The 20,796-nt window shown below is 50.6% G+C and overlaps 1 protein-coding gene across 1 annotated transcript in view; it reads right to left on the bottom strand.

Moving 5' to 3' along the window:
* LOC129695272 (disabled homolog 2-like) overlaps positions 1–19,358 on the bottom strand; it is a 59,044-nt gene extending 39,686 nt beyond the window's left edge. Inside the window, 1 exon segment of the mRNA XM_055632064.1 lies at positions 19,154–19,358. The gene's annotated coding sequence lies outside the window, so the exon portion shown is untranslated.
* Between the last annotated feature and the right edge of the window lie 1,438 nt (positions 19,359–20,796).

Raw genomic sequence — 20,796 nt, 5'->3', positions numbered from 1 at the left:
GTCTCCCTACAACCTTTGATGCCCGTACTAATCAAGAACCTATTAAACTTTGCTTTAAAAATACCCATTGACTTGGCCTCCACAGTTGTCTGTGGCAATGAGTTCAACAGATTCACAACCTAAAGAAATTCCTTCCCATCTCCTTTCTAAAGGTACGTCCTTTTGTTCTAAGGCTAAGGCCTCTGGTCCTAGACTCTCCCACTAGTGGAAACATCCTCTCCACATCCACTCTACCCAAGCCTTTCACTATTGGGTAGGTTTCAATGATGTCCCCTCTCATTCTTCTAAACTCCAGCGAGTACAGACCCAGTGCCGTCAAACGCTCATCATATGCTAACCCAACCATTGCCAGAATCATTTTCTCTGGAGATGCTTCCTGACCCGCTGACTTACTCCAGCACTCTGTTTCTTTTTTTTGTAAGCCAGCATCTGCAGTTCCTCGCCTCTACAAACTGAGTGGTGCTTACCAGCTGCAATCCCACTGCTGACTGTGACAGGAATGAGACATAAGCCAGGGGCAGCAAGAGCCAAGGGTGCTGTTCAAAGGTTAAACTAATCAAGAGTTAAAACATTAGCTCCTAAACTGTAGAAACATTAACTCGGGACACCCATTAGTGAGAGATCGAGATGACTGGATTGTGTTGACTGCATCAGAGGCCAGTCACAGTGAGTAGTTTTAGTTTAGAGATACAGCACGGGAACAGGCCCTTCGGCCCACCGAGTCCGCGCCGACCAGCGATCCCCGCACACTAACACTATCCTGCGCACACACACACACTGGGGACAATTGACATTTTTACACCAGGCCAGTTAACCTACAAACCTGTACCTCTTTGGAGTGCGAGAGGAAACAGAAGATGTCGGAGAAAACCCACGCAGGTTACGGGGAGAACGTACAAACTCCGTACAGACAGCACCCGTAGTCGGGATCGAACCCGGGTCTCTGGTGCTGCGAGGCAGCAACTCTACCGCTGCGCCACTGTGTCCCGGTCAGGAACGTCACTAACTACTGCACTAACTACCATCCCAGGCATCTACACCTGGGATAATAATAGTCCTCTCTGTTCAGAGTCCACTTGTGTCACAAACAACATCTCATCTTTAAAAGCCAGCATCTTGATAATATCTCAAGGCTAGACCTATTGCAAAAATTCAAGGGCCATGAATTTTGCCCCGACCTTGAGAATCACTCAGAGTTCATGGCCAGAGCTTAGTTTTAGTCATCGCTAAAATAATCCCACAGAGGAAGTTTGTAAATTATAGGTTTGAAACCGTGGAGGAGCAGTATTGCTGCATCACCCTTCAGGAATAAGTGGATGGTTTTACAAAACTACTTATTGCCAGATCACAGGATCAGTTATAGGGCAAGGGATAGAGTCATGATCAGACTGAAGAAAGGTCTCGACCCGAAACCTCAACCATTCCTTCTCGCCAGAGACGTTGCCTGATCCGCTGAGTTACTCCAGCATTTGTTGCCTGATTTGCCAAATACTTGGTCTCAGTCCACCGAAGGCCTTCTGGATCTCCTGGTTCCTAACCAGTTTTCATTCCTGTTCAGCGTACTGACCTTTCTGTCCTGGGCCACCTCCACAACTAGAGCAAGGCCACACACAAACTGGAGGAACAGCACCTTATTCTGCTTGGGTAGCTTACAACCCCTACAGTATAAACATTGAATTATCTTGGGCAATCACCTTCACCCTTCCAGATGCCAGGGTCTGCCATCTCATAGTTTAGGTTAGTTTAGAGATACAGCGCGGAAACAGGCCCTTCGGCCCACCGGGTCCGCGCCGACCAGCGATCCCCGCACATTAACACCATCCTACATCCACGAGGGACAATTTTTATATTTACCAAGCCAATTAACCTACAAACCTGTACGTCTTTGGAGTGTGGGAGGAAGCCGAAGATCTCGGATGAAACCCAGGCAGGTCACATGGAGAACGTACAAACTCCCTACAGACAGCACCCGCAGTCAGGATTGAATCCGGGTATCCGGTGCTGCATTCGCTGCAAGGCAGCAACTCTACCGCTGCACCACCGTGACTGCCCGTCACCTTCCTGTTACCGTTCTTCCCCGAACCCCCATACATCTTAATCAAAGCACTGGGGGCTCACCAGAGGTCCACTCCTGCACTGCTCAATATCTCGGACGGTAGTGGGTAGTGAGCACTGGCTGTCTTTCACCAGTTAGGGCATCTAGCATACTGTTGGGATATTATGATACAGATGTAGAAGATGCTGGTGAGGCTGCATTTGGGAGTATTGAGTTGAGTTTTGGTCACCGTGCTACAGGAAAGCTGGAAAGAGCGCAGAGGAGATTTGAGGATGTTGCCAGGACTAGAGGGCAGGCTAGGACGGACGTCATCACTTGGAGCCCAGAAGGCAGTGTTAGAGGTGGATAAAATCATGAAAGGAGTAGATAGGGTGAACGCAGTCTCTTCCCCGACATTACAAAGAAACATAGACAATAGGTGCAGGAGGAAGCCTTTCTGCTCTTTGAGCCAGCACCGCCATTCATTGTGATCATGGCTGATCGTCCCCAATCAATAACCCGTGCCTGCCTTCGCCCCATGTTTGGTCGCCATGCTACGGGAAGGATGTTGCAGGAAATCCCAACATCCAGGATCGGGAGCAGCTTCTTCCCAACAACCATCAAGCTCTTAAACACGGATCCAAACAGTGAACTTCGAGCCACCTTGGTGACATTGAAGACTTCAGGCTTTTATTTTGCACCTATTTTGTTTCATGTTATTGAACTTTTGTTACTTATGTCATCTATGCGTACCGTGCTTGCTGACCCGTTACACGCTGCCGCAAGTAAGGATTCCATTGTTGTTTTCAGTATAAGAGTCAAGAGTGTTTTATTGTCATGTGTCCCAGATAGAACAATGACATTCTTACTTACAGCAGCACAACACAATTTGTAAACATAGTACACTGTAAACAATATGATGCTTTCAAGAGAGAGCTGGATAGGGCTCTTATAAATAGAGTCAGGGAGAAGGCAGGAACGGGGTACTGATTGTGGGTGATCAGCCATGATCACATTGAATTGCGGTGCTGGCTCGAAGGACCGAATGGCCTACTCCTGCATATATTGTCTATTATAAATGTGAGAAAAAGCTGTGTGTGTATATATATATATATATATATATATATATATATATATATATATATATATATATATATATATATATATATATATATATATACACACACACATATATATATAGATCACAAATATATATATATATATATATATATACATATACGTATGTGAGTGTGTATATATATATGTATATATACACACACACACACACACACACAATAAAACAAACAATAACAGTGCATTAATGACAATAGTCTATGTATTTCATAGCTTATTGGAGGTTGCAGTGTTTAATTGCCAAATGGCTGTTGGGAAGAAGTTGTCTGGACGTTAGTTGTTGGGCTCCTGTACGAGTGTGTGGCCAGGGTGGTGTGGGTCCCTGATGGTGCTGCCTGTCTTTTTGAGGCAGCGACTTTGTTAAATCCCTTCGATGGTGGGGAGGTTAGAGCCGGTGATGTACCGGGCAGTGTTGACAACTTTTTGCAGTTTTCTCCGCTCCTGGGCGTTGAAGTTGCCAAACCGGGCGGTGAAGCAACCCGTCAATATGCTCTCTACTGTACACCTGTAGATGTTCAGGTATGTCCTCTCTAACATACCAATGATGCACTTGCTTTGAGGCTGGGACTATTTCTCTTCGGAGCGTTGGAGGCTGAGGGGCGAGTTTTGGTGTCGAAGATAACGAGGGACGTGGATAAAGTGGACGGATACTTGATTGTTAAGGGTGTCAAAGGTTACGGGAAGAATGTGGTTGAGAGGGAAAGGCAGATCAGCCATGATTGAATTGGGGAGTAGACTTGATGAGCCGAATGGCTTAATTTTGCTCTTGCGACTTGTGACCATGCAGTTTTTGACAGCCCAGGGTAGAGGACTCAAACCTCTCAATGGTACAATGCAGTTACTTGAAAACTGAAGGCTCTAATCTACAAAACACACACACACACACACGAGAGGACACAGGGGGTTCAAGTCCACCGTAGGTTACCCCAGTAACCACTCGGTCCGGTTGTACATTAACAACAGGCTAAATGTGCAGCTTGGACTGAATCCTTGCATTCGAGGGTAGCCATTGTCCAAGTCTGGCACCCAACGCACCATGCCTCATCTACGCCAGTCACACCTGCCTGTGTTTGGTCCACATCCCTCTCAACTTTTCCTATGCACCCTCAAGGGCCCCAAACCTTGTCATTTGAACTACCTCCCCTGGCAGTAAGTTCCATACACAGACCATCCTCTGAAAATATTGCCCCTCGGGTTCCAAATCAATATATTCCCCGCAGCTCAAACGATCTGATTAGGTGCTGGAAGGTGGTACATGTTTACTAGAACAGCAAATAAACAGAACAGTTTAGGAACAGGCCCTTCAGCCCTCAATGTCTGTGCTGTGAATTATTCCAAGTTAAACCAATCTCACCTCCCAGATCCATATCTCTCCGTTCCCTGCATATCCACAAGTCTCAATCATCATCATCATTGTTGAAAACATCAACAGGCACGGTGCCTTACAATGCTGTGTACGACAGCGATCGCAACTTCTACTGAAGTGTGGATGGCCATTCACACATCACCCAACATCCAACGTCACAGAATTAGTGTGAACGGGAGATCGATGGTTGATGTGGGCTCATTCATCAATATTCCCTCCTGGGATAAATACAGTTCTATTGTATCGTAAGGGGCCCATTTCCATGCTGCATCTCAGAAGTAAACTCAAAAGGTTCCATTGCTAATCTAGACCAAGTCATTCATTGAATATTAAAGTGACTGAAATTATTCATTTCTCAAAATAAAGTGGTGCAGCGGCAGAGATGCTGCCGTCCAGCGCCAGAGACCCGGGTTCAATCCCGACCATGGGTGCTAACTTTGTGTGGAGTTTGCACGTTCTCCCCGTGACCTGCGTGGGTTTCCCCCGGGCGCTCCCACATCCCAAAGACGTGCAGGTTTGTAGGTGAATGGATTTCTGTAAACTGTCCCTGGTGTGTAGGGCAGAACTAGGGTACACAGGTGACCGCTGGTCGGCAAGGACACATGTGGGCCAAACGACCTGTCTCCACGCTGACTCTCCAGACTAAAATATTTACCACCAGGTAGTCAAGATTTAAAAAAGTTTACGCACACCGATTTCAGAAGTTGACTTTCATTGAGAAGTCGATCACTGGATTAGTTACAGCAGCGGAAAGCTGAACACCCCAGGTTAAACAAATACACTGTGCAATGAAGGGCCGAGAACAGGCCCTTCGGCCCACAGTGTCCGTGCTGAACACGATACTAACCTCCTCTGCCTGTACATGATCCATGAGTCTATCTAAAAAGCTTCCTAAATATTACTACCAGCCTCGGCGAGAAATTATAGAATTAAAATTTCAGAGAACACGTCGTTTGAGGAAAACATCACATAGGTGAATGGGCCATGGGTGGGGTTACAAGACGCAGGAAATCAAACGTTTAATAGTTGGAGGCAAGTGCCAAAATTCTATAAACAGCTCCAAAGTGGAGGTTATTTTAAACTGTGGAATGCAACATCCCAAAGTGGCGCAGCGGTAGAGTTGCTGCCTCACAGCGCCAGAGACCCGGGTTCGATCCACAGAACGTTTTTCCTTCCATTATTTATTATGAAAAAGAATATGTGTGTTATGATTGTGTGTATAATTTGTTTGGTTGTTTGTCTTTTGCACAAAAGTCCGCGAGTATTGCCACTTTCATTTCACTGCACATCTCGTATGTGTATGTGACAAATAAACTTGACTTGACTTGATCCTGAAAGCATCCAGAGAACCTGCCTCCACCGCCCTCTGAGGCAGAGAATTCCACAGACTCACCACTCTCTGTGAGGAAAAAGTGTTTCCTCGTCTCCATTCTAAATGGCTTACTCCTTATTCTTAAACTGTGGCCCCTGGTTCTGGACTCCCCCAACATCAGGAACATGTTTCCTGCCTCTAGTGTGTCCAAACCCTTAACAATCTTATATGTTTCAATGAGATTTCCTCTCATCCTTCTAAACTCCAGAGAGTACAAGCCCAGCTGCTCCATTCTCTCAGCGTATGTCAGGTCCGCCATCCCGGGAATTAACCTTGTAGCACGGTCACGGTGGGCCGAAGGGCCTGTTTCCACGCCAAATCTCTAAACTAAACCTAGGTTGTACAAGTTAATGATTGGTAGTTTAAGAACATTTGGTAGCCAGTTGATTATGAAAGAGATTCAATTGATACTGAACCATGTCTTTGAATCTAAACAGAGCAAAAATCACAAAGGCCTTGGCAAAGTTGGACTGGAAGAAAGTACATAGAAACATAGAAACATAGAAATTAGGTGCAGGAGTAGGCCATTCGGCCCTTCGAGCCTGCACCGCCATTCAATATGATCATGGCTGATCATCCAACTCAGTATCCCGTACCTGCCTTCTCTCCATACCCCCTGATCCCCTTAGCCATAAGGGCCACATCTAACTCCCTCTTAAATATAGCCAATGAACTGGCCTCAACTACCCTCTGTGGCAGAGAATTCCAGAGATTCACCACTCTCTACACTCGGTACAAGAGGCACAGCATCAAGAATGGCTTATTTATAGTTGCAAGTCTTGAAGTTTTGAAGCCAGAATAGTACAGAAAACAGCTGGTCCCACGATCGCATTGCATTAGAGGTGAATGTGTCAAAGAACAGCAAAACAAGGATCGGGGAAGTTCAGAAGTCAAAGGATGACGAACGATGAACAAAACACAGCTTGCAAAGACCTCACGAGGCAAGAAAAAGGAGACCTTAGTACCTTCACAGGGTGTTCCTTGAAGTGTCCACAGGTCTAGAACAAGTGATCACCACAAAATTAATGGGTTCAGTATAAATAAGCAGATCAGGAAATCCCTATGGTTAGGGCTGAAGGATCCCGACCCAAAACATCACATGTCCATGTTCTCCAGAGATGCTGCCCGATCCGCTGAGTTTAGTTTGGAGATCATAGCACGGAAACAGGCCCTTCGGCCCACCGAGTCCACACTGACCAGCGATCCCCACACATTAACACTATCCTACACACACCGGGGATAATTTAAATTTATACCAAGCCAATTAGCCTACAAACCTGTGCGTCTTTGGAATGTGGGAGGGAATCGAAGATCGGAACAAACCCCACGCGGTCGCAAGGAGAACGTAAAACTCCGCACAGACAGCACCCGTAGTCGGGATGGATCCCAGGTTTCTGGCGCTGTGATGAGTCTGTCCCACTTAGCCGGTTTTTCAGGCTACTGCCGGCAACAACACACACACGCACATCACTTCCTTCACCAGCCAGTTATGCAGGCGGGGGACAGGGCAAGCGGGGGGCGCGCTGTCTAAGTGAAACTCACACGATGCAAAGCCAATGTGATACAGACACACCGCGATGAACGGGGGGGGGGGGGGGGGAGAGAAGGGGGGGGAGAGAGAAGGGGGGGGAGAGAAGGGGGGGGAGAGAAGGGGGGGGGAGAGAAGGGGGGGGAGAGAAGGGGGGGGGGGAAGAGAAGGGGGGGAGAGAAGGGGGGGGGAGAGAAGAAGGGGGGGAGAGAGAGGGGGGGGGAGAAGGGGGGGAGAGAAGGGGGGGAGAGAAGGGGGGGGAGAGAAGGGGGGGAGGAGGGGGGGAGAAGGCGGGGGAGAAAGGGGGGGGGGGGAGAAGGGGGTGAGAAGGGGAAGAAGGGGGGGGTGGAGAAGGGGGGGGTGGAGAAGGGGGGGGTGGAGAAGGGGGGGGGAGAAGGGGGGGGAGAAGGGGGGGGGGTGGAGAAGGGGGGGGGGGTGGAGAAGGGGGGGTGGAGAAGGGGGGGAGAGAGGGGGGGGGTGGAGAAGGGGGGGGGTGGAGAAGGGGGGGGGGGGAGAAGGGGGGGGGTGGAGAAGGGGGGGTGGAGAAGGGGGGGGGGGGAGAAGGGGGGGGGGGTGGAAGGGGGGGGGTGGAGAAGGGGGGGGGGGAGAAGGGGGGGGTGGGTGGAGAAGGGGGGGGGTGGAGAGAGGGGGGGGGGAGAAGGGGGGGGGTGGAGAAGGGGTGTTGTACCACAGCAGAGTGACACTGGTACAACTTCAGACAATATCTCAAAAGGTCGATCAGGCAGGAGACAAATGACCCGTTCTGTTTTCCATTTCCAACGTAAAAGTTACACAGGTTCCCAAAGCAACAGACCGCCAAGTGACGTTCAGATCCACAGCCGAGATATTGTGGAGAATAACTCCAGTGTCCACAAAGCCCCTGTGTAATTTAGGATTCCGACTGGCTTAGTAGACCATGGAATATCAACGTGTTCTCCAAGATGCGATAATCATTTAGACTACATGCTCTGTACAAGCTGCATTAGGCTTTTCCACACAAAGCACTTGAGCAGAGATTCCCCAATGACAGTCTCATCCTGAGAGAGAGACACACACACACTCCCAATCAGACAAGGATCAAGGATTCCCTAACTGCTCAGAGGATGATGCTGACAATTGGCACGGTGGCACAGCGGCAGAGTCGCTGCCTTACAGCGCTTACAGCACCAGAGACCCGGGTTCGATCCCGACCATGGGTGCTGTCTGTACGGAGTTTGTACGTTCTCCCCGCGACCTGCGTGGGTTTTATCCAAGATCTTTGCTTTCCTCCCACACTCCAAAGACATACAGGTTTGTAGGTTAGTTCATGGCTTGGTGCAAATGTAAATTGTCCCCAGTCTGTGCAGGATATTGTTAATATGCGGGGATCGCTGGTCGGCGCGGACTCAAAGGGCTGAAGGGCCTCTCTCCGCGCTGTATCTCTAAACTAAACTAAATCCACACCTTTTGCCTGTGATACAGCCATGGAGAAGCTTCACTTGAGCCTCTGCATCTGCCAAAGGGAATAGCCTTAGTACTGCACAGGCCCTTCAGCCCACAATGCCTGTGCTGCACATAATGCCAAGACTAACCGTGGTCAGGTATTGAGTGTTGTGTTCAGTTTAGGGCACCATGCTATAGAAAATATGTTGTCAAGCTGGAAAGGGTGCGGAGAAGATTTACGAGCATGTTGCCAGGACTCGAGGGTCTGAGCTGTAGGGAGAGGTTGAGTCGGCTGGGACTCTATTCCTTGGAGCGTAGGAGAATGAGGGGTGATCTTATAGAGGTGTACAAAATCATGAGAGGAATAGATCAGGTAGATGCACAGTGTCTCTTGCCCAGAGTAGGGGAATCGAGGACCAGAGGACAGGTTAAAAGTGAGGGGGGGAGGGGGGGGGGGGGGGGGGGGGGGGGGGGGGGGGGGGGGGAGTGGGTGGGGGGGGAAGGACTTAATTGGAACCCAAGGGATAATTGTTCCACACAAAGGGTGGCGGGTGCATGGAACGAGCTGCCGGAAGAGGTGGTTGAGGCAGGGACTATCCCAACGTTTAAGAAACAGTTAGACAGGTACATGGATAGGACAGATTCAAGATTCAAGAGACATTTATTGTCATGCACCAATTGGTACAGTAAAATTTGTGGTCACCACACAGCCATACGAATAAAATAAAGAACACAGCACATGATAGACTTTAACATAGACATCCCCACACAGCGGAATCAAAGTTTCCCACTGTGAGGGAAGGCACCAAAGTTCAGTCCTCCTCCTCTTTGGTGGGATATGGGCCAAACGCAGGGTGGGTGGGTCTAGTGTAGATGGGACATGTTGGCCGGTGTGGGTAAGTTGGGCTGAAGGGCCTGTTTGTTTATGCTGCACGACTGGCTCGATGAACAACTCTGAACTACCTGCACAAAATCCACGTCCCTCCTTGCCCTGCATATCCATAAATGTGTCTAACAGGGCACTCTCGTATCCAGCTCCAACATCACCCCCAGCACTGTGTTCACGGCTGTTCACCCTCCAAAGATACTTGTCCCGCACATGTCCTTTAAACTTTGCTCACCTCACCTGCAAGCTATGCCCTCTAGTCTGAGATGCCCGCCCGGGGAAAGATGTTCTGACCGTCTCCGAATGCCTACGCGCCACCCCACGCCAACCAACTGCCCGTCCTCGCTGCCATCATCAGACCAGAAGCAGCCACGCTGGCCCTCTCTCGAAAGGCACAGGCCAGTGAATCCCAGCTCCTCCATCAGACCGTCATAGAGACACAGCGACGTGTGCGCCTCGAGTCACGGCGCCCCTTTGCCACGCGAGCCCAAGAGCTGCTCTGCACAACACCGCCTGGGTCAAGACGAGATGGAGAGACCAGTGGAAGTCAGCGGAACCATCCAGGCTACACCATTACATCGATGACCCCATGGACGTCCCTGGCCAGGACCTGCCCCGAAAGCAGTGGACAACCCTCAGCCGCTTGAGGACAGGCGTCGGGCGCTACGGAGGAGCGATGAAGAGGTGGGGCCTCGTGGACAGTGGGTGTGGGGACCCAACACAGACAGTGGAGCACATAGTCACCAGTTGCCCCAAACACCGGCCACCGAATGGTGAACGAGGTCTGATTAACCTGGACGATGACACGTGGGCCTGGCTCGCCTCAACGAAGCTGCAGGTCTAAGAGACACACGACAGAAGAAGAAAGAAGACTGTCTCCCACATTTATGCCTCTCAATTGGATAAACTATCTGGTCTCCTCTCAGTCTATGATACTCTAGAGCAAAAGATCCAACTCCCCTAATTAATGCCTTCCAATCCAGGCAGCATCCTGGTAGACCACCTCTGCACCCTCTCCAAAACCACATTGGTCGACTAGAATCACTCCCAATATACAACACGAATCAAAGAGTCATCTTACAGCATGGAAACTGTCCCTTCAGCCCATCTACACTAGTCCCACCTGCCTGTGTTTGGTCCACATCCCTCTAAACCTGTCCTATCCATGTACCCATCTATGCGTTTCTTAAGCGTTGCGATAGTCCCTGCCTCATTTACCTCCTCAGGCAGCTCGTTCCATACACCCACCACCCTCTACGTGAAAAAGGTACTCTTCAGATTCCTATTCAATCTTTCCCCCTTCATCTTAAACCCATGTCCTCTGGTCCTTGATTCCCCTAATCTGGGCAAGACTCTGCGCATCTACCTGATCTATTCCTCTCATGATCTTGTACACATCTATAAGATCTCCCCTCAACCTCCTGCACTCCATGGAATAGAGACCCAGCCTACTCAACCTCTCCCTATCGCCCACACCCTCTAGTCCTGGCAACATCCTTGTATATCTTTTCCGCATCTTTCCAGCTTGACAACATATTTTCCTATAACATGGTGCCCAGAACCGAACACAATACTCTATACGCGGCCTCACCGGTGTTTCATGCAATTGTGACACGACCTCCCAAATTCTGATTGATGATGGCCAATGTGCCAGAAGCCTTTTTGATCACCTTATCTACCTGTGATGACACTTGCAAGGAACTATGAGATTCCATGTGCTGTCACAGCTGAACGCACTGGTGATGGGCCCACTCATCGATGGACTAATAGGCATGCCCCAGGCATGAAGTCTTTCTTATTGACTACAAGAAACAAGAGGGATGCCCTCTCCAGGAAACCTTGGTGCCGAGATTGTTAGTTAGTCCTAGTCTATCTTAATGCAGCCTGGCCAGCCAAATTCCTCCAGCACTTTATGTTCTATTCAAGGTTCCAGCATTTGCAGTTCCTCGTGCCTTTAGACAGGTTAACCCAGACCAGGAATGAGTGGGTGAACACACGATGAGCGTTTGTCGGCACTGGGTCTGTACTAGCTGGAGTTTAGAAGGATGAGTGGGGGGGGGGACCTCATTGAAACTTACCGAATAGTGAAAGGCCTGGATAGAGTGGATGTAGAGAGGGTGTTTCCACTAGTGGGAGAGTCTAGGACCAGAGGTCACAGCCTCAGAATAACAGGACGTTCCTTTGGAAAGGAAATTAGGAATTTCTCTAGTCAGAGGGTGGTGAATCTGTGGAATTCATTGCCACAGACGGCAGTGGAGGCCAAGTCATTGGGTATTTTTAAGGCAGAGATTGACAGATTCTTGACTAGTACAGGTGTGAGGGGTTATGGGGAGAAGGCAGGAGAATGGGGCTGAGATTAAAAGATGGATCAGCCACGATTGAATGGCAGAGCAATTGGGTTGGCCAAATGGCCTAATTCTGCTTCTATAACTTATGAACAGCACACAATGTCTGTGCCAAACATGATGCCAAGACTAACTTGTGTATCTGCACAAAGTCCATATCCTTCCATTCCCTGCATATCCATACACTGACCTGAAAGCCTGTTAAATGACATTATAATATCTGCTTCCACCAGACCCAGGAGTGCCACCCTCTAAAAATATGTCCCGCAAATTTACTTAAATACTTTTCCCTCTCTCATCTAACACCTATGCCCTATGGTATTTGATATTTCCATTCAGGGAAAAAAAGTCTCCCCTCACTTTCCAGCGCTCCGTTCAGAAAACAATCCGTTTAGTTCAAAGTCACGTGTACTGAGGAACAGTGCGAAACCTTTTTGTTGCGTTCTATCCAGACAGTGGAAAGACAACACATGATTACAACATAGCCGTCCACAGTGTACAGACAAAGGTTGAAGTGAATAACTGTATTTAGTGCAAGATAAAGTCCGATTAAGGATAGTCTAATGAGGTAGATGGGAGGTCAGGACCGCTCTCTAGTTGGTGAGAGGATGATTCAGTTGCCTGATAACAGCTGTGAAGAAACTGTGATGGAAAGAACTGCAGATGCTGGACACAAGACACAAAATGCTGGAGTAACTCAGCCTGAAGAAGGGTCTCGACCTGAAACATCACCCACTCCTTCTCTCCAGAGGTGCTGCCTGTCCCGCTGAGTTATGCCCCTGTCCCAGTTAGGAAACCTGAAGGGAAACCTCTGGAGACTTTGCACCCCACCCAAGGTTTCCGTGCGGTTCCTGGAGGTTTTTGTCAGTCTCCCTACCTGCTTCCACTACCTGCAACTTCCGGCAACCACCTGCAACCTCCGGGAAACGCATGGAAATCTCGGGTTTTGTGTCTACCTTGAAAAGAAACTGTCCCTGAATCTAGAGGTACACAAAAATGCTGGAGAAACTCAATGGGTGCAGCAGCATCTATGGAGCGAAGGAAATAGGCGACGTTTCGGGCCGAAACCCTTCTTCAGGCTGATGGTGGGTGGGGGGGGAGAAGGTAGGAAAAAGGGAGGAGGAGGAGCCCGAGCGTGGGGGGATGGGAGGAGAATTGGGAGAATTCAATGTTCATGCCAACCCAGGCGGAATATGAGGTTCTGTTCCTCCAATATCCGGTGTTGCTCATTCTGACAATGGAGGAGACCCAGGACAGAGAGGTCGGATTGGGAACCTGAATCTAGAGGTGTGGGTTTTCACACTTCTGTCCCTCTTGCCCGATGGGAGAGGGGAGAAGAGGGAGTGACCGGTGGGGGGGGGGGGGGGCGAGGCAGGCCCCTTGGACTCTGTCCAACGTACCCCTGTAGCTAATGCCCCCAAATCCAGGCATCATCCGGGTAAATGGAAGATGGAGACTACAGGAGGTGCGGTGCAAAGTTGAGGATCAAGATGAAATATTTAGCAATAATGTTAGGATTTGCTGAAAAGCAGCATGTTGAGGAAGCATTCTCTAGAGTCATAACATCAGGGGGTGGAATGCAACACAAGATAAATGCCTCAATGTCGGCTGCCGAGGTCAATGCGAACAGCGAGGTCACCAAGTCTCGATGGTCATTTGTTGCTGTAATCAACAGCCAGGCAAGATTTAATCTCCCAGCTCTTAACAGAAGTGAAGATAAAGCAGGCAGCAGATCAATGCTTGCCTCAATGCACGGCTGCCCAGTCATGTTGGAACATGCTGGTTACTTATTTAACTGACATTAGCACAGAGGAGACGCACTGATTGAAACAGGAGGGATCGTGGCCAAGGCACTGGGGCTGCCGGGACTTTAACCTCAGCTCTGTACGCGCTCCACTGCTCGCAGTCTACCAGAGGCACTTCCAACGCAAACCCATTGCACTCCACCAGACTGGAGACACGCCAGTCCAACAGGCCACCACCATCCCACCTACACCTCACGGCCTCTTGCCATTCCTCAGCGTTCTAAAAGGCTGAAAGGTCACAGAGTGCTGGAGTAACTCAGTGGGTCAGGCAGCATCTGTGGAGAACATGGATAGGTGACATTTCACAGAGTGCTGGAGTAACTCAGCGGGTCAGGCAGCATCTGTGGAGAACATGGATCGGTGACGTTTCACAGAGTCCTGGAGTAACTCAGCGGGTCAGGCAGCATCTCAGGAGCGGGTCGAGTTACTCCAGCAATTTGTGTTTTATGCAAGATTACAGCATGTGAGAGTTATTGTGTGTCCAGTCCCATTAAGATGGAGGGGGGTTGGTGTGGTGGAACTAACCTCCACACAACTTGGACTGGGAAGAAGAGCTCCTCATTCTGCTGGGTAACCTGTTACCCCTGCCACTGCGTCACGGCACCAGGTGCTGTCCATGTGGAGTTTGCACGTTCTCCTTGTCACCGCGTGGGTTACCCAGAGTGGCCTCTGTAAATTGCCCCTAGTGTGTAGGGAGTGGATGAGAAAGTGGGATAACATAGAACTAGTGCGAACCAGTGATCGCTGGTCAGTATGGACTTAATGGGCCGAAGGGCCTGTTTCCATGGCTGTATCTCCAGACGCGAAACCCATGAACATTGAATTTGTCAATTTCAGTTCACCCTCAAATTTCTTCCCACTCATCCAGTTTCTTTCCCCTCTATCCATCCACTTACCCACCCACCCCTCTCCTCTTCCTTCCCCGCCCACCATCCCTCCCTCCGGTTCCACATTTCATGCCTCACCTCCAGATTCCACCCACTCCCTTTCGACGACACACGGACATCACCTCCTGCTGCGATTACCACCCCCACCCAACTCATGTCCCCATCAACCCCTCCTCACCAGAGCCACCTCCTCCATCGGTCTGAAGAAAGGGTCCCAACTTGGCATCAAGTTGGGAAAAGGGGAAGTACAACGGGATCTGGGGGTCCTTGTACATCAGCCTATGAAAGTAAGCATGCAGGTACAGCAGGCAGTGAAGAAAGCGAAAGGCATGTTGGCCTTTATAACAAGAGGAGTCGAATATAGGAGCAAAGAGGTCCTTCTGCAGTTGTACCATACCTGGAGTGTTGTATACAGTTTTGGTCCCCTAATTTGAGGAAGGACATTCTTGCTATTGAGGGAGTGCAGCGTAGGTTTCCAAGGTTAATTCCCGGGATGGCGGGACTGTCATATGCTGAGAGAATTGAGCAACTGGGCTTGTACACTCTGGAGTTTAGAAGAATGAGAGGGGCTCTTATTGAAACATATCAGATTGTTAAGGGTTTGGACACACTAGAGGCATGAAACATGTTCCCGATGTTGGGGGAGTCCAGAACCGGGGGCCACAGTTTAAGAATAAGGAGTAAGCCATTTAGAACGGAGACACTTTTTCTCACTAAATAGCAGTCACAGACTCTGAGGTGAGTGTGGAATTCTCTGCCTCAGAGGGCGGTGGAGGCAGGTTCTCTGGATGCTTTCAAGAGAGAGCTAGATAGGGCTCTTAAAAATAGTGGAGTCACGGGATATGGGGAGAAGGCAGGAACGGGGTACTGATTGGGGATGATCAGCAATGATCACATTGAATGGCGGTGCTGGCTTGAAGGGCCGAATGGCCTACTCCTACACCTATTGTCTATATATAACCCAAGACACCATCAGCCCATTCCCTGCACCAGATGCTGCCTGACCCGCCAAGTTCCTCCTGCACTTTGTTCATGCTCAAGATCCCAGCATCGGTTGCCCCTTGCATCTCCAACTGACTGCTATTTCACTGCTGCACAGGTTTAGTTTAGAGATACAGTGTGGAAACAGGCCCTTCGGCCCACCCAGTCCGTGCCGACCCGGGATTACCCCAGACACCAGCACTATCCTACACACACTAGTGGCAATTTACCATTTTTACCGAAGCCCATTCACCTACAAACCTGCACGCCTTTGGAGGAAAGCGGAGATCGCGGAGAAAACCCAAGCAGGTCACATGAAGAGCAGACAAATTTCATACAGACAGCCTCCAGAGTCATGATGGAACTCAGGTCTCTGGCGCTGTGAGGCAGCAACACTATCTCTGCCTCCGGGTTAGAGACGGACTAGTCAGGGGCAAAGTTAAAAAGATGTCCACAGTTTTCGTTGTGGAGACGTTGTAGGAACTCGGTCTTCAAAACTGGCTCTGGGTCATTGTACAGATCCAGAGTTAGCTAGCACAGGGCTGAATGGCCCTGGTGTAATAGAACAGGTACAGGCCATTCGGTACAGCAGGCAGTGAAGAAAGCTAATGGTATGTTGGCCTTTATAACAAGAGGAGTCGAGTATAGGAGCAAAGAGGTCCTTCTGCAGTTGTACAGGGCCCTAGTGAGACCACACCTGGAGTATTGTGCGCAGTTTTGGTCCCCAAATTTGAGGAAGGACATTCTTGCTATTGAGGGAGTGCAGTGTAGGTTTACAAGGTTAATTCCCGGGATGGCGGGACTGTCATATGCTGAGAGAATGGAGCGGTTGGGCTTGTACACTCTGGAGTTTAGAAGGTGAGAGGGGATCTCATTGAAACATATAAGATTGTTAAGGGTTTGGACACGCTAGAGGCAGGAAACATGTTCCTAATGTTGGGGGAGTCCAGAACCAGGGGCCACAGTTTAAGAATAATGAGTAAGCCATTTAGAACGGAGAGGAGGAAACACTTTTCTCACAGAGAGTGGTGAGTGTGGAATTCTCTGCCTCAGAGGGCGGTGGAGGCAGGTTATCTGGATACTTTCAAAAGAGAGCTAGATAGGGCTCTTAAAAATAGCGGAGTCAGGGGATATGGGGAGAAGGCAGGAACGGGGTACTGATTGTGGATGATGAGCCATGATCACATTGAATGGCGGTGCTGGCTCAAAGGGCCGAATGGCCTACTCCTGCACCTATTGTCTATTGTCCCACAATGTCCATGCCCAGCCTGTTGCTAAGTTAAACTAACGTCATCTACCTGCATGTAATCCATATCCATGTGCCTGTCTAAAAGCCTCTTAAACACCACTATCGTATCTGCCTCCACCACTACCACCCCTGGCAGCGCGTTCCAGGCACCCACCACCCTCTATTTTTAAAAAAACTTGCCCCGCACATCTCCTTTCAACTTTGCCCCTCTCACCCGAAGGATTTTCCCTCGAGCATGTTATTTCCACCCCAGCGGGGAACAAGGTTAGTGTGGAAATAGGCCCTTCGGCCCAACTTGCCCACACCGGCCAACATGTCCCATCTACACTAGTCCCACCTGCCTGCGCTTGGTCCATATCCCGCCAGACCTGTCCCATCCATGTACCTGTCCAAATGTTTCTTAAACATTAAGATAGTCCCAGCCTCAACTACCTCCTCTGGCAGCTCGTTCCATACACCCACCACTGTATGTGTGGAAAAAGTTGCTGCTGAGGTTTCTATTAAATCTTTCACCCCCCTCCTCACCTGAAACTTATCTGACCTTCTATCACCATATTTACCTCAACTCAAGAGTAAATCCCATCTGCTGGGGTGGTCATTAAGAGGGGGGGGAGGGGAGAAGAGAAGAGAAGAGAAGAGAAGATAAGAGAAGAGAAGAGAAGAGAAGAGAAGAGAAGAGAAGAGAAGAGAAGAGAAGAGAAGAGAAGAGAAGAGAAGAGAAAGCTTTTCCTAGCCGCCTGTAGCCCTCCCCAAGGGAAGTTTGTAATGGGGAGACAAGAGCTCAAAGCAAGACAGGGTATAAGGAATGTGACCGGGAGAGGGAGAGGGAACTCATTATAGACAGAGGGCAATAAATAACCGCGGTTACACAGTCAACAACAGGCCACAGCTGATGTCGGCGTTAAACCCTCTCGCTCCACCCGCTACCACATCTAACTCTGCTCATGGTACAGAGCAAGGCAAGGCTGCAGTGGGAGCGGGAGTGGGGGAGCGGGAGAGAGGGGGAGAGAGGAGAGAGAGAGGGGGGGAGAGGGAGAGAGAGAGAAGGGGGAGAGGGAGAGGGAGAGAGAAGGGGAGAGAGGGAGAGAGAAGGGGGAGAGAGGAGGGAGAGAGGGGGGGAGAGGGAGAGAGAGAAGGGGGAGAGAGAAGGGGAGAGGGAGGGAGAAGGGGAGGGGGATAGAGAGGGAGAGAGTGAGAGAGACTGACACACACACACACACACACACATATACAGAGAGAGAGGGAGAGGGAGAGATGGAGGGAAAGAGGGGGAGATAGAGAGAGGGGGGGCGAGGGGAGGGAAGAGAAGGGGGAGGGAGGAGAAGGGGGAGAGGGGGAGAGAGAAGGGGAGAGGGAAAGAGGGAGAGAGGGCGAGAGAGAGAGGGAGAGAGGTAGAGAGGGAGAGAGAGAGGAGAGAGGGAGAGGGGGAGAGAAGGGGAGAGAGGGAGAGAGAGAGGATGAGAAAGAGAGAGGGAGAGGGGGAGAGAGAAGGGGAGAGAGGGAGGAGAAAAGGGGGAGAGGGGGGGAGAGCCGCGAAGGGGGAGAGGGAGAGGAGGGAGAGGGAGAGGAGGAGGGAGAAAAAGAGAGAAGGGGAAAAAAGAAAAAAAGAGAAAGGGGGAGAGGAGGGGGGAGAGGGGGAGAGGGAAGAAGGGGGGGAGAGGGGAAGGGGGGGAAGGTAGAGAGAGGGGAGGGGGGAAGGGGGGAGAGGAAAGGGGGGAGAGGGAAGGGGGGGGAGAGGGGAAGGGGGGGGGGGAGAGGGGAAGGGGGGGAAGAGGGAAGGGGGGAGGGGAGGGGGGGGGGAGGGGAGAGGGGGAGGGGGGGGGGAGAGGGAGGGAAGGGGGGGGAGGGAGAGAGGGGAGGGGGGAGAGGGAGGGGGGAGGGAGAAGGGGGGGGAGAGGGAAGGGGGGAGGGGAAGGGGGGAGGGGGGGGAGAGGGGGAGGGAGAGGGAGAGGGAGAGGGAGGGGGGAGGGGGGGGGGAGGGGGAGAGGGGGAGAGGGGAAGGGGGAGAGGGAGAGGGGAGAGGGAAGGGGAAGGGGGGGGAGAGGGAAGGGGGGAAGGGGAGAGGGGGAGGAAAGAAGGGGAGAGGGGATGAGAGAAAGGGGAGAGAGTCGGGGGGGGGGGGAGAAGTTGTGTGGAAACTCACCGGTGACCAGGCAGGGTGGTGGCGCCGGCCCCAGGACACATGTCCCCCCTGCCCTGGTGTCCTGCAAGGCACCGAGGCGGGTTCGATCCCGGGTCGGGTCGGGTCGGGGAGGCAAGAACCGTTGTCTGTTCTCGGGTAGAAGTTCGCTTCTGATCAGATCAGATGCTGGCGGCTTGGCTGGAATGCGCCGTCAGCCTGTGGGCTGGAGCACAGCCCCCTTTTTGCTTTCCCCCACCCACCTTCCTTCCTTCCCAGGCCATTAACCCTCTACTCGCCTCCCGTCTAACCCCTCCTCTCCCAATACCCCGCAACACACACACACACAGGTCCGTGGCTGGACCCCCCTCCCCTCCCTTGGCCACCAGAGAAAAAAGTCGAAAAACCACACCATGGGACATGTTCCCCTCCGGGTGCCTGCACGTTGTTCCCTAGAGAAATCCAGCAGGAGGCCATTCGGCCCATCGTCCCACTCCCCTCCCTCTTCTTCGTTGACTTAGGAAAGGAATTCCTGACCTTTCCACAAGGGATCAGGACAGACCCTCCATCCAGGATCTCCCCACAAGTCATTGTTTTACTTTAACAAACTCTTTGGAAAACTTCACAAACTTGGGCAAAAAGTTTTTTTTGTTTTTATTTTAAAGGAGATTATAGACACCGATTGCTGGAGTAACTCAGCGGGACAGATAGGATCTCTGGAGAGAAGGGATGGGTCGAGACCCTTCTTCAGACTTTTTTTTTTAAAAAGAGAGCATTTTTAAATTTACAGCATGGAAACCAGATCCCTCGGGCCGCCGAGTCCACAACAACCATCCCGTTCACACTAGTTCTATGCTATTCCACTTTCTCATCCAGTCCCTATACACTAGGGGCAATTTACAGTGGGTGGCGCAGCGGTAGAGTTGCTGCCTCACAGCGCCGGACACCCGGGTTCCATCCCGACTACGGAGTTTGCACCTTCTCCCCGTGACCTGCGTGGGTTTTTTACGGGTGCTCCGGTTTCCTCCCACACTAAAAAGACGTACGAGGATTTGCAGGTTAATAGGCTTGGTGTAGGTGTAAATGTTCCCTAGTGTGTGTGTGTTGGATAGTGTAAGTGTGCGGGGATCGCTGGTCGGTGCGGACTCGGTGGGCCCCAAGGGCCTATATCTGTAAAACAAACACTAAAACTAAATTAAAGGACCTGTTAGCCTACAAACCCGCCTGTCTTTGAGATCATGGCAAATCTCTTTCGCCCCATTTCCAACTTCAGGACTTGAAACGACACCCATTCCTTCTGTCCTGAGATGCTGCCTGGCCCGCTGAGTTACTCCAGCATTTTGTGTCTGTCTCAGGATATCCTTCACTGGATAAAGAAAGCTGGAAAGGTGGAGGGTTTAGGACAGGAAGGTTTTAGGTGGTTACAAGACAGATAGTTGGACAACTAACCCCCTGAGTTACTCCAGCACAAAGTCTTTTGTAAACCAGCATCTGCATTTCCTCATTGCACATGCATAGCTCCTGTTTAGAAGGACGAGAGGGCATCTCATTGAAACACATAAGATTGTTAAATATTTGGACGCGCTGGAGGCAGGAAACATGTTCCCGATGTTGGGTGAATCCAGAACCAGTGGCCACAGTTTAAGAATAAGGGGTAAGCCATTTAG

Source organism: Leucoraja erinacea, chromosome 3 (assembly GCF_028641065.1).
Source record: "Leucoraja erinacea ecotype New England chromosome 3, Leri_hhj_1, whole genome shotgun sequence".
NCBI lineage: Eukaryota > Metazoa > Chordata > Chondrichthyes > Rajiformes > Rajidae > Leucoraja > Leucoraja erinaceus.
The sequence above is the reverse complement of the archived record's forward strand: the minus strand, read 5'-3'. Positions and strand labels throughout refer to the sequence as shown.